Genomic DNA, 11810 nt, shown 5'->3' on the forward strand with positions numbered 1-11810 from the left:
TATGGCCGTTTTTCATTCCCGTACACATCCTCGTGTGAACCGCGTCTGTCAGCTGTCAGGTCGCTATTTTTAGCGAGCTACAGACAGAGCGTTCTCGTTATCTCGACACTTGAGATGTAGTACCTAAGGCGGGGTGGGTTGGTATGTCCGGCGTGGTTCACAACCGAGCGGCAGCCTGTGTTGCGGCCGGCGGTGGCATTTTCGAAAATCAGCTTTAAGCACCAATTAATTCAAATTAAAGGTAATTTCACGAAGTTAACTTTACATTCATAATTTAAATGTATCATGTATTATGCTGGTTTATTATTTTGTTCCGTTTATTGTCAGTAATCGTTACCTTCTATTCTGAGTTTAAAACAGTCATAACTCTGTAACCGTCCAAAATCGGACACATGTTTATATGAACTTTTTTGATCACAAAGACCTAGGAAATCACCTCATGTAGTTATGCCCTAAAGTCGTGAAACACTCTGTATACTTATTTACTTACTTATTCATGGAGCTGAGCCCTTCTGGAGGAGCCGCCAATTGTGCAGCTACTCAAGAATTTCCCAGCACTTCAAGGAACCCGAAGGTTCATTACCGTGTTCACAGGATTCCTCCAATGGTCCCTATCCTGAGCCAGATCAATCCAATCCATATCATCTCATTCTCTCTCTCTAAGATCCATTTTAATATTGTCCCCCCACCTACGTATGGGTTTTCCCAGTGGTCTCTTTCCTTCTAGCTTTCCCACCAATATCCTATACGCCTTCCTTGCCTCCCCCATTCGTGCTACATGCCCTGCCCACTTCATCCTCTTTAACTTGATCATTCTAATTATACTTGGAGAAGAGTACAAGTTATGAAGCTTCTCATTGTGCAGTTTTCTCCAACCTCTTGTCATTTCATCTCTCTTTGGTCTAAATATTCTCCTTAACACCCTGTTCTCTAACACCCTCAGGCTAACTTCCTCCTTTAATGTTAGGTGGATCCCTGTCACCACGGCATGGTGTGTCCTCAGGTTTCGGATGGAGGAGACGCCCTCCAGTTTTGGAGGGAAGCTGCGAATATATTGAATAAGCAGTCGAGGACAGCCGACAAGGGGTGGGCCTCCAGCTTTGGGGTTGGGCGCGGGGCTAAGAACTCCTCGCCGTAAAAAATAATCATGTTACGAAAATGAACACAAAGCCTCGGACCTGGACGGATCCTCTGGATAAATGACCTCAGCTAAAGAAAATGGATATGAGATCGGTACCGGGAACGTCAAAAGTATGTATAGGGCAGTGCCATAGCTCAAGCGGTTAGTCGCTGGCTTCCCACCGCGGTGGCCCGGGTTCGATCCCTGGTCTGGTCAAGTGGAATTTGTGGTGGACAAAGTGGCACTGGGGCAGGTTAGGCCAGAAGTGGCCGCAGCACAAGGGACTTGGTCCCACCCCACTAGCATTAAAAAAATGTATAGGGCAAGTTCGCTCAGGGCAGTGGCAGAAGAATATATATATAATAGCTTCATGTTCTTATAAAGTAAAGTAAAGTAAAGCAATCCCTGTACCAGGCCGTGAAGGCCCATAGGGTTGTGAGACGTTGAGGGCCCCACACTATCTAGACCAGCGTTCCTCAAACTATGGTCCGCGGACCACAAGCGGTCCTCGAGGTGTGCCCTTGTGGTCCTTCAAAAAAGACAGAAGAAAAAATAAAATTAAAATGAATTGCGTATCACACTATAGCTGAAAATCTCAGAGTTTCGAAATTACACATGGCAATCGTCTTTCACTTCTACATATCTGTGTGAGAAAGGGTTTTCATCACTAAGTCCGATAAAAACAAAGTACCGAAATCGACTCGATGTATGTGACGATCTCCGACTTAAGCTTACCAACATACATCCAAATATAGAACTGCGCAAGAATCAGCAGAATCTCACTAATGTGAGTACCAACATTTATTTATTTTTTTAGTTAATAAGTTAAAGATTATCCAAATTCTAATAGCCTTGAATTATTAAAAAACGAATATGAATTTTCTTCTATTAACTTAATTACTTAATACTAATATAAAATTAATTGAATTACGTTAATTTTAATTAATTATATTTTAAAATATAAGTATACTGGTATTAAAATATGCTAAAAATATGATAAATTTTCTTTCGAAGGGAACAAGAGTAAGGTGGTCCGCAGAACTGTTCAGACTTACAAAAGTGGTCCCCACTTCAGAAAAGTTTGAGAAACGCTGATCTAGACAATCGGCTCAAAGATGGCGGTAAGGTTGTCAGCCTTACGCTTTACTCCCAAGGAAAATTATTTTTAATTAATTCCTGGTACTCATTTCTGTTAGAGGCTGAGTAAACGCCAGGGCCTAGTGGGGCTGGAAGGATTAGGTCAACTGAAAAAATCCAATGACCTCATCGGGACTTGAACCCGCGACCTTCTCAATTAATACGAAACGTTATTAGGTAAATTTTCTTTTATTAGTGATTGTATAGTTGATGAAGTGAGGACTCGAGAAAGGCGGCTCAGTCGGTAACGCTTCTGATTTTTATTTGGGAGGTGCTCAGTTCGAATTGGGGCCGGAACATTGCCTGTCCTAAATGAAATTTTTCTTGGATTTCCTCAGTCCCTCCATGCAAATGCCGGTTTGGCAAATGTAATGTTTTTCAGATCACGAACCGGTATCTTTCAGTCATTTGACGCTAAAATTTCCTAGTTACTTGTGGCTTCTTTTAATAAATTAAAATAAATAAAATAAAACTGAACTAGCAACAATAGGAGACACACACATATAGACATACAGACTGAGGGGAGGGATTTATGAAGTACGCCGTTGAAATGAGCTCAGGTGCCATGATACATACCATGTTTCATTAAGACTGGTTCAGTAATTTAGAAGTTGATAGGAGTAAACACAGAGGGCATTGAGATCGCATATGCCTACTTTCATTTTTTTTTTCAAAATAAGAAAGTAGTCTAAAAAGCGAGGGTGTCGAGGATCGTCTAACGAACCAGCCGCCACTGGACACTGACGTAGGAACAGATGAAGTGACAGCGAATACAGCAGAGCAAGCGAAAGACGAGTCAACTGCAGGTGCACAACTCTGCCTCCACCCTTTCCTCGCTCTCGCCATAGCCAGCACGGCGAGCATTGCAGCAAGCTTGGTGTAAACTTATCGCTAGTCTATACGTATTTTTAAGCTCAAATAACATGCAGCAACACCGTGAGAACGTCAAATCCTACAAGTCAGAATAGTCTCAGAGAGTCAGAACGTGAAAAACAGGTTAAGGAAATCTCCAGATCATGAAACAATTCATGTCACGTTTAATTACCAACGTGTTTAACTGTGTCTGATGGAGTGGCGTAAACACATTAAGTACCTTACGATAATTCTCTCTTGTTTCTTTACTTTGTCCGCCATTCATGCTTCATCTTATTAACATTATACATTCGACGCCATTAATATACAGGATTCAGTTCATATCATGTATGCGATAGGTATCTGCTTCGAGTCCCCAGCAGACTTTGTCTATCCTCCTTGATGGGTCACGTGCTTGTTATCATGTAACATGAGTAAAATTTCAACCCTCTCCTGCAAATTAAATGCACCTCGACCAGTTGGAACTGCCAGTTTCACAAAGGGTTTAGCCATTCAATTGTTGCTGGTTGTCCAGAAGTATTTTAAAATAATAAAATGTAAGGCTATACCTGTAACAGGCCGTGGAGGCCTATAGGGTTGTGAGGGGTCGAGGCTTCCACATCTTCTAGACAATCGACTCACAGATGGCGGTAAGGTTGTCAGCCTTAAGCACCGGCCGCCTTTCACCCCCCAGGAAGATACCTGTTAGAGGCTGAGTCGACCCCAGGGCCATAGTGTGCCTGGAAGGATTAGGCCAACTGAAAAAAAAATTACCTCATCGGGACTAGAACCCGCGACCTTCCGGCTTGTAGCATAGTGCCTCAACCAGCTACCCTACCACGTACCCCATTTACAATAATAGATTTTTCAAACACTTTAATTCTTGGTTTTAACATTTAATATTTTCTTATTTTTCCAGAGAAACTGAGGGGAGACGCCTGACTTCCCCTCCTGCCAGTGCCCATAAGTGGTGGTGGTGGTGGTGGTAGTAGTAGTAGCAGCAGCAGCAGTGAAGGTGGTAGTATGGTTGGTGGTGGGGGTGCTGGGCTTGATGCCAGGCAGGGAATCATCATTTTCTGGCATCATGTCCATACCTATCAAATGCATACTTGAGGAGCAAAATTGGCCTTTAACTTTATCTATAGGTCATGCCATTGCTCAAGCAGCTAGTTAATGGCTTCATACTATAGGGGCTCAGGTTCAGTCCCAGAATAGTCCAAGTGGGTTAATGGTGGCTAAAGTGGCATATAAGCAGGGTTTTCTCCCACATTTTCAGCTTCCTCCTGCAAATTGTTATTTCAGTAATGTCTCATACTTATCCATAATCAGGGGTTGGCATCATAGGTTCATTTAAGGCTTGCAGTATCAATGGACTCAGTGACACTCCACTCCAGCAACTAGAAAATAAGGCTTGTGTATTGATGAAACTAGGAATATATAGAACTCAACATCCACTTCATGAAATGTTAGTTAGGAACAGGTGCAACTTTACCGTTATTATAAAAAGTACAGTAAATACTTTGGCTGGTATTTGCACTTGTTTGGCATAATGTTTTTCAATGTAACACTTAATTACATGAAGATATTTTCAGAATACAGAAAGCATTCCAGGCTGTGCCACAACCAAGGCAGTTAAAGAATAAATTCTCAATAATATGACTTGGGTTCAATACCATAATTGTCCATAGTGACAGCAGGGCTGATTGTAGTGTCCGCGCGATCTAAGGCATGAGTTCGAAACCCTCTTGAGGCATGGAAGTCTGTGTGCATTTATTCTGTTTGTGTTGTTCTATGTGTAGATGGCGGCCTTGCAACAGACTGATCTCCTATCCAAGGAGTCCTACCGTGTATGGATTAAGAAACCGAAAAAGTGGTCAAGATCCACAAGGGCTGTAGAGCCATAGGTAGACAGTGACAACATGGCAGGTCGTTCTATGAATTTATAATGCAGAACAACTCTGTGAAGAACTGGGAAACAATTTTTGCAGTACGCATCAAAATTAAAACACAAAAAATTGAAAATAGAGTATAACACTTTGTATTAAAAATTTCAATTCTTCCGTTATAATATGCGACACTATGTTCTTTGCTGATATAAATAAAGTTAATACCATCCATTTATCATAAAAATTGTGCTAGATACAGCATTTTTAAACACAACGCTTAAAATTGATTAACCGCCTAACAGGAACGGACATTTAAACGCAAGGGAGCAACGGGCATTTAAACGAGTACCAGCAGCAGGCATTTAAATAAACTCTGGCCAGCTCAAGTTTACCACTATTTCGAAGTCCGGCGTTTAAAGGTTAAGTAATTAAGTTAAGAGAAAAAAATTCATATTGGTTTTTTAATAATTCAAGGCTATTAGAATTTGGATAATCTTTAACTTATTAGCTAAAAAAATAAATAAATGTTGGTACTCACATTAGTGAGACGGGTGAGCCTGCTGATTCTTGCACAGTTCTATATTTGGACGTATGTTGGTAAGCTTAAGTCGGAGATCGTCACATACATCGAGTCGATTTTGGTACTTTGTTTTTATTGGACTTACTGATGCAAACCTTTTCTCACACAGATATGTAGAAGTGAAAGACGATTGCCATGTGTAATTTCGAAACTCTGAGATTTTCAGCTATAGTGTGATACGCAATTCATTTTAATTTTATTTTTTCTTCTGTCTTCTTTGAAGGACCACAAGGGCACACCTCGAGGACCACTTGTGGTCCGCGGACCATAGTTTGAGAAACGCTGCTCCATCCTGTTCGTGTGGGTTAACCATTTATGCACTGTAGTCATCTGTTCTTTAATTAAATTAATAAATATTGATTATTTCCCCTTTGGAACCAGGATATCTCAGTCATAGTCACTAGCTATGGGCTGGATGACTGAGGAATCTGAGTTCAGTTCCTGACAAGCACAAGAGGTCCCTTCTCTACCACATCCACACCAGCTCTGGGGCCCACCCAACCTACTATCCACTGAGTACCAGAGATGCTTTTCCAGGGGTGATGTGGCTATTATATGCAGTGACCACTCACCTCCATCTAGTGCTAAGGTTAATATGTGGAGTTATACCTCCATTTCCCCATAACTTATTATGTGTAACTTAACTAATTGCATGGACAACCTTACCTTACCTTTTACCTAGTACCAGCTTTAATACTTCTTAAATGTTCAGCTTATCATGCAACATATTCATAGATATTGGTGTGTGTGTTGATTACTGTACTGTCAGACTCATAAAAAGTCACATCACACCAAAAGTAATTAATATTTGGAACTTATGTCACCGAATTTTTATATGGCAGATCGAATATTTTTCTTTAAAAGACATGGCTTATGTTCTTGTTATATTAATAATTTTATATTATAAAATTTATTCACCAAGGATTTTGCAAGCTAAAGAGGAACTTTTCTTGAGCTTCCAGTTTCAGAAGGCTTACAAAGAGTGAAGTACATGTGGAACTGACGTTCTTACAGCAGTAACTATGAAGATTGCCAAATTCTGGGTTGTAACTAAATGGGAAAAAAAAATGGAAATGGAAATGGAAATGGGAGTAAACGGTATCAGCCAACATCTTGCAATTGCTGGAAAACCAAAGTTAGTGGATGTTCTTCATTGAATGCAATTTTAAACTAGGCTACAATGTATCAAATGAGGTTTAAGTACTTTATGTGTTCTGCACTTCCAACAATTTAGAGCCTGTAAGTAAGTAAGACTGTTATAGTTACTTGTAGCTATGAGTTGCAAACGCCGGTCACAGTAGTCGAGCAGTCTAAGGCATGGCTGTCTTCACTCGCTCGGAAGCCGGGATCGTGGGTTCGAATCCCACTCAGGGCATGGATGTTTGTGTGCGTTTTTCTGTGTTTGTCTACGGGTAGAGGCCTTGCGACGAGCTGATCACTCGCCCAAGGAGTCTTACCGCATGTGTAAGATCTAGTAAACCGAAGTTAAACAGAGAGTTTCATGTAAGTAGGCCTAGGCCAAAATTGGGGCTGTAGTGCCACAGAAAAAAAAATGAGTTGCAAGCATTCAGTAAATCAAATTATCGGTCCAAACCCCATTTCTAGTTACTAACACATGACAATACTGAAGGTACCTTAAAAAGTGATGATAGGAACTCAGACTAGAGACTGCAGTTAACTGTGTAACAAGAGACTTCATAATTTATATTTTCCACTAGTAATTTTCATTATGAGATCTGGTACTAGGAATGTCGGAAGTATGTATAGGGCAGGTTCACTCAGGGCAGTGGCAGAAGAAATCTCAGAATATAAGTTAGATGTAGTGGGAGGGACGGAGGTGGCACTGAACCAACAGGCGAATATACATTTTTCTATGGAAGGGGGAATGAAAATCATTAATTAGGTACAGATTTTGTCATACATAAGAGAATCATATCAGCAGTTAACAGGGTAGAGTATGTTAGTGACAGGATTTCATACATAATACTAAGATGTCGCTGGTGTGACATCATAGCTCTGAATGTTCATGCCCCAACAGAAGGTAAAATTGATGATATAAAGAACAGGTTCCCTGAAGAACTAGAACTTGTATATGATGAATTTCTGAAGTACCATATGAAAATTTTCTTATGAGATTTTAATTTCAAAGTAGGCAGGGAAGACATTTTGAAACCAATGATTGGGAATGAGAGTTTGCACGAAATTAGTAATTATAATGGAGTTACAGTAGTAAACTTTTCCACATCCAAAAATCTGACTATTGAAAGTACAATGTTCCCACTTTGTAACATTCATAAATTTACTTGGACTTCTCCTGCTGGTAAGACTCACAATCATATTGACCATATTTTGACAGATGGGAGATGGCATTCAAGTATGCTTGATGTCTGATCATTCAGGGCAGGAGATTATTGTGATACTGACCACTATCTGGTGGTGCGAAATGTTGGAGAGAGACTGGCAGTGAATACACAAACGCACAAGTTCTTTATGGAGAGATTCAATCTCAAGAAATTAATAGAGATAGAAGGTAAAGAGCAGTAGTGTGTTGAAATCTCAAATAGGTTTGCGACTTTGGAAAACATAGGCACTGAGGTGGATGTTAATAAAGCTTGGGAAACTATTAGAGAAAATATAAAAATTTAGGCTAAAGAGGGTCTAAATTATTTTAAATTGAAGAAGCCTACACCGTGGTATGGTGGATGCTCAGAATTATTAGGTCAAAGGAAACAAGCCAAACTGCAGTGGTTACAAGATCCAAGCAAAATAAATGGCAATAACCTGAACAACATATGAGACATGAAACCAGCAAGAATTTCAGGAGTAAAAAGAGGGAATATCTGGAAGACAAAATTAGTGAACTTGTAATGAACAGTAATAACAATAACATTAGAGACTTATAAATAACTTTAAGGGATTACCAACCTAGAAGTAACTTTGTGAAGGATGAGAATGGTGATCTGCTTGTAGATTCCCACATTTTGAATATGCGAAAGAACTACTACTCTGTTGTTGAATGGACATAGGGTCAGTGATGTTAGGCAGATAGAAATACATACAGCTGAGCTGTTAGTACCTGATCCTAGGCCTCTTGACGTTGAAATTGCTATTGCAAAATTGAAAATGTATGAATCACCAGGTAGTGATCAAATTCTGGCAGAACTTATTCAAGCAGGAGGTGACGTATTATGTTCTAAGATTCATAAGCTAATTACTTCTATTTGGCATAAGGAAAAATTGCTTGAACAGTGGAAGGAGTCTATTACTGTACTAGTTCACAAGAAGGGTGATAAAACTGACTGTAGTAATTATCGGGGTGTATCACTGCTATCAACTTCATACAAAATTTTGTTCAATATTCTTCTCTCAAGGTGAAGTCCATACATAAATGAAATTATTGGGGATGATCAGTGTGGGTTTCGACCTAACAGATCAACTACTGATCTGATCTCTTGAATTTGTCAGTTATTGCAGAAAAATGGGAGTACACTGAGACAGCACCTCAGTTATTCGTAGACTTCAAGAAAGCCTATGATTCAGTCACAAGGGAAGTATTGTACAATATTCTGTTAGAATTTGGGGTACTCATGAAACTAGTTAGGCTGATTAAAATGTGATGCTTTATTGCCACTCCTGTTTAACTTTACTTTAGAATAAGCCACTAGGAAGGTCCAGGAAAACCAGGTGGAACTGAAAAAATGGGACACATAAGCTGTTGGTCTATGCCGATGATGTGAATCTACTGGATGATAATACAGATACCATAAAAACACACACAAACTTTGATGCTAGCAAGGAGGTTGGTCTAGAAGTAAACAGAGAAAACTAAATATATGTTGCTGTCACATCACCAAAACGCAGGGCAAAATCATGACATAAAAATAGGAAACAGATGTTTGGAAAATGTGTCACAGTTCAGATATTTGGGAATGACGATAACAAATAAAACCTGATTGAGGAGGAAATTAAGAGGAGACTGAGCTCGGGTAATGCTTGCCACCATTCAGTCCAGAAACTTTTGTCTTGTCTGCTGTCCAAAAACATAAAAATTACAATATACTAGACTATAATTTTGCCTGTGGTTCTGTATGGGTGTGAAACTTAGTCTCTGACATTAAGGGAGGAACATTCATTCATTTATTCACATTCCATAAAATCCTTACATGGTTTAAACAACCAACAGATATAGAAATCGTCAAGTAGTATGAACTCATCTTGCTTATAAATCAAGCAGCTGTCAAATAGTTTGCAATATAAAACAAGTTTAAGAGTTTACACAATATCACAGTAATCAATATACAATATAAAATAATGGTGATAAGTAATATGGATAATAATATTGACAACAAAACAGATAAGAAGTATTATTACAGATAAAATGAAGTTACTTGGTCAATTTCACATCATTCTTTCCATAAAATCCTTACACGGTTACACAACCAACAGATATATGAATCGTCCAGTAGTATAAACTCATCTTGCTTATAAATCAAGCAGTTGTCAATATGTTTGTAATATAAATCAAATTAAAAAGTTAAATATATAAATTATCCTTTGCATAATGTTGCCATTGTCATCTATTAAAATATTCCTCTAATGTATAAAAGGAGTTCACAAATAAAAACTCTTTTAAACTGGCTTTAAACTTATTTGCATTATTTGAGATTATTTTGATTGTATTTGGAAGTCCATTATAAATCCTTGCAGCCATGTGATAAACCCCATTCCTATATTTCGCCAAATTGACCTGGTACATATGTATATTCATATTTTGTCTAGTATCTTTTCCATAGCAATCCTTATTTATATTGAATATTTCTTTATTATTTATTACAAACATAATTAATGAGTACATGTATTGTGATCTTAGGGGCAGTATGTTCATATCCCTAAAATGTTCTCTACATGACTCTCTAAGATCACAGCCTTTGATCAATCTTATGGCTCTCTTTTGCAATTTGAAAACCCTTTCGGCATGCGATGAGTTTCCCCAGAATATCAGACCATACATCAAAACCGAATGGAAATATGAGTAGTAGATACTTTTTAATATTTTCGTAGATACTACTGGTTTTATATTTCTGATCATGTAACAAGCTGTAGTCAATTTCTTTGTTACCTCATCGATATGTCTTTCCCAGGTCATAACGTTTTCAATGGTCAGTCGAAGAAATTTAGTATGATTTATGTTTGTAATAATTGTTACTAAATCTCCTATATCCCTTTGTACCTGTTTTTTTGCAGTAAAGTTTATATAATATGTTTTCATTGTATTTAAAGACATTAAGTTTTTTGAACCAATCATCTAGTAAACTGTATACTTCGTTTATTGTATTTCTAAACATAATTGGATTTGCATGTGAGATTAACACACTGGCATCATCTGCAAATAAAATAGGTCATAGACTGAAGGTGTTTGAGGACAAGGTGTTGAGGAGAATATTTGAACCAAAGAGAGATGAAGTGACAGGAGGCTCAAGAAAACTGCATAATGAGGAGCTCCACAACTTGTACTCTTCTCCCAGTGTAATTAGAATGAGTCAGTCAAGGAGTATGAGGTTGGCAGTGCATGTAGCATGAATGGGGGAGAAACAGAATACATATAGAATATTGGTGGGAAAGCCAGAAGGAAAGAGACCACCAGGAAGACCAAAGCGCAGGTGAGTGGACAATATTAAAATTGATCTTAGATAGATAGGATAAGATGGTATGGATTGCATTGATCTGGCTTAGGATAGGGCTCTTCTGAATACAGTAATGAACCTTTGGGTTCCATAAAACACTGGGAAGCTTTTGAGTAGCTGCACAATTGGCAGCTTCTCAGGAAGGACTCAGCTCCATGAGTGAGTGAATTTTCATACATTTAAATTTAAACGGCTAATTGGAATTGAAATGCTCCATGCATATAAGAAAAAATAAACATTAAATTTTTATGGGAAGATCTATGGAAAGAAAAATCATGAGAAAGCCTTAGTACAGATGAGAAGATGCCATCTGTTTCATGAAACACAGTTTGTTACACTGGTGGAAATACAATTAAGATTTAATCAATATGCCACAAAACCCCCTAAATTAAAACTGATCCCCCACCTCCCCAAAGTAAGAGATTGTGTCTCATCACTAGGCTCAGGTGTCCCTTTCATTTAAACTACTTTTAAGTATTATACCTGCATGCAGGACCATGTGTGACACTTCTCTTCATACATTTGACAGGAACCCTCCCTTTACACGGAGC

At 38.6% G+C, this 11810-nt stretch overlaps 1 long non-coding RNA gene across 1 annotated transcript; it reads left to right on the forward strand.

Moving 5' to 3' along the window:
- Nucleotides 1-5403: 5403 nt before the first annotated feature.
- LOC111866954 lies at nucleotides 5404-6632 on the forward strand. Its single transcript, XR_002843251.2, has 2 exons — nucleotides 5404-6164; nucleotides 6544-6632. It is a non-coding gene; the product is annotated as an uncharacterized LOC111866954 (long non-coding RNA).
- The last annotated feature ends 5178 nt before the right edge of the window (nucleotides 6633-11810 follow it).

The sequence above is a fragment of the Cryptotermes secundus genome, unplaced genomic scaffold (assembly GCF_002891405.2).
Source record: "Cryptotermes secundus unplaced genomic scaffold, Csec_1.0 scaffold899, whole genome shotgun sequence".
Taxonomy (NCBI): domain Eukaryota; kingdom Metazoa; phylum Arthropoda; class Insecta; order Blattodea; family Kalotermitidae; genus Cryptotermes; species Cryptotermes secundus.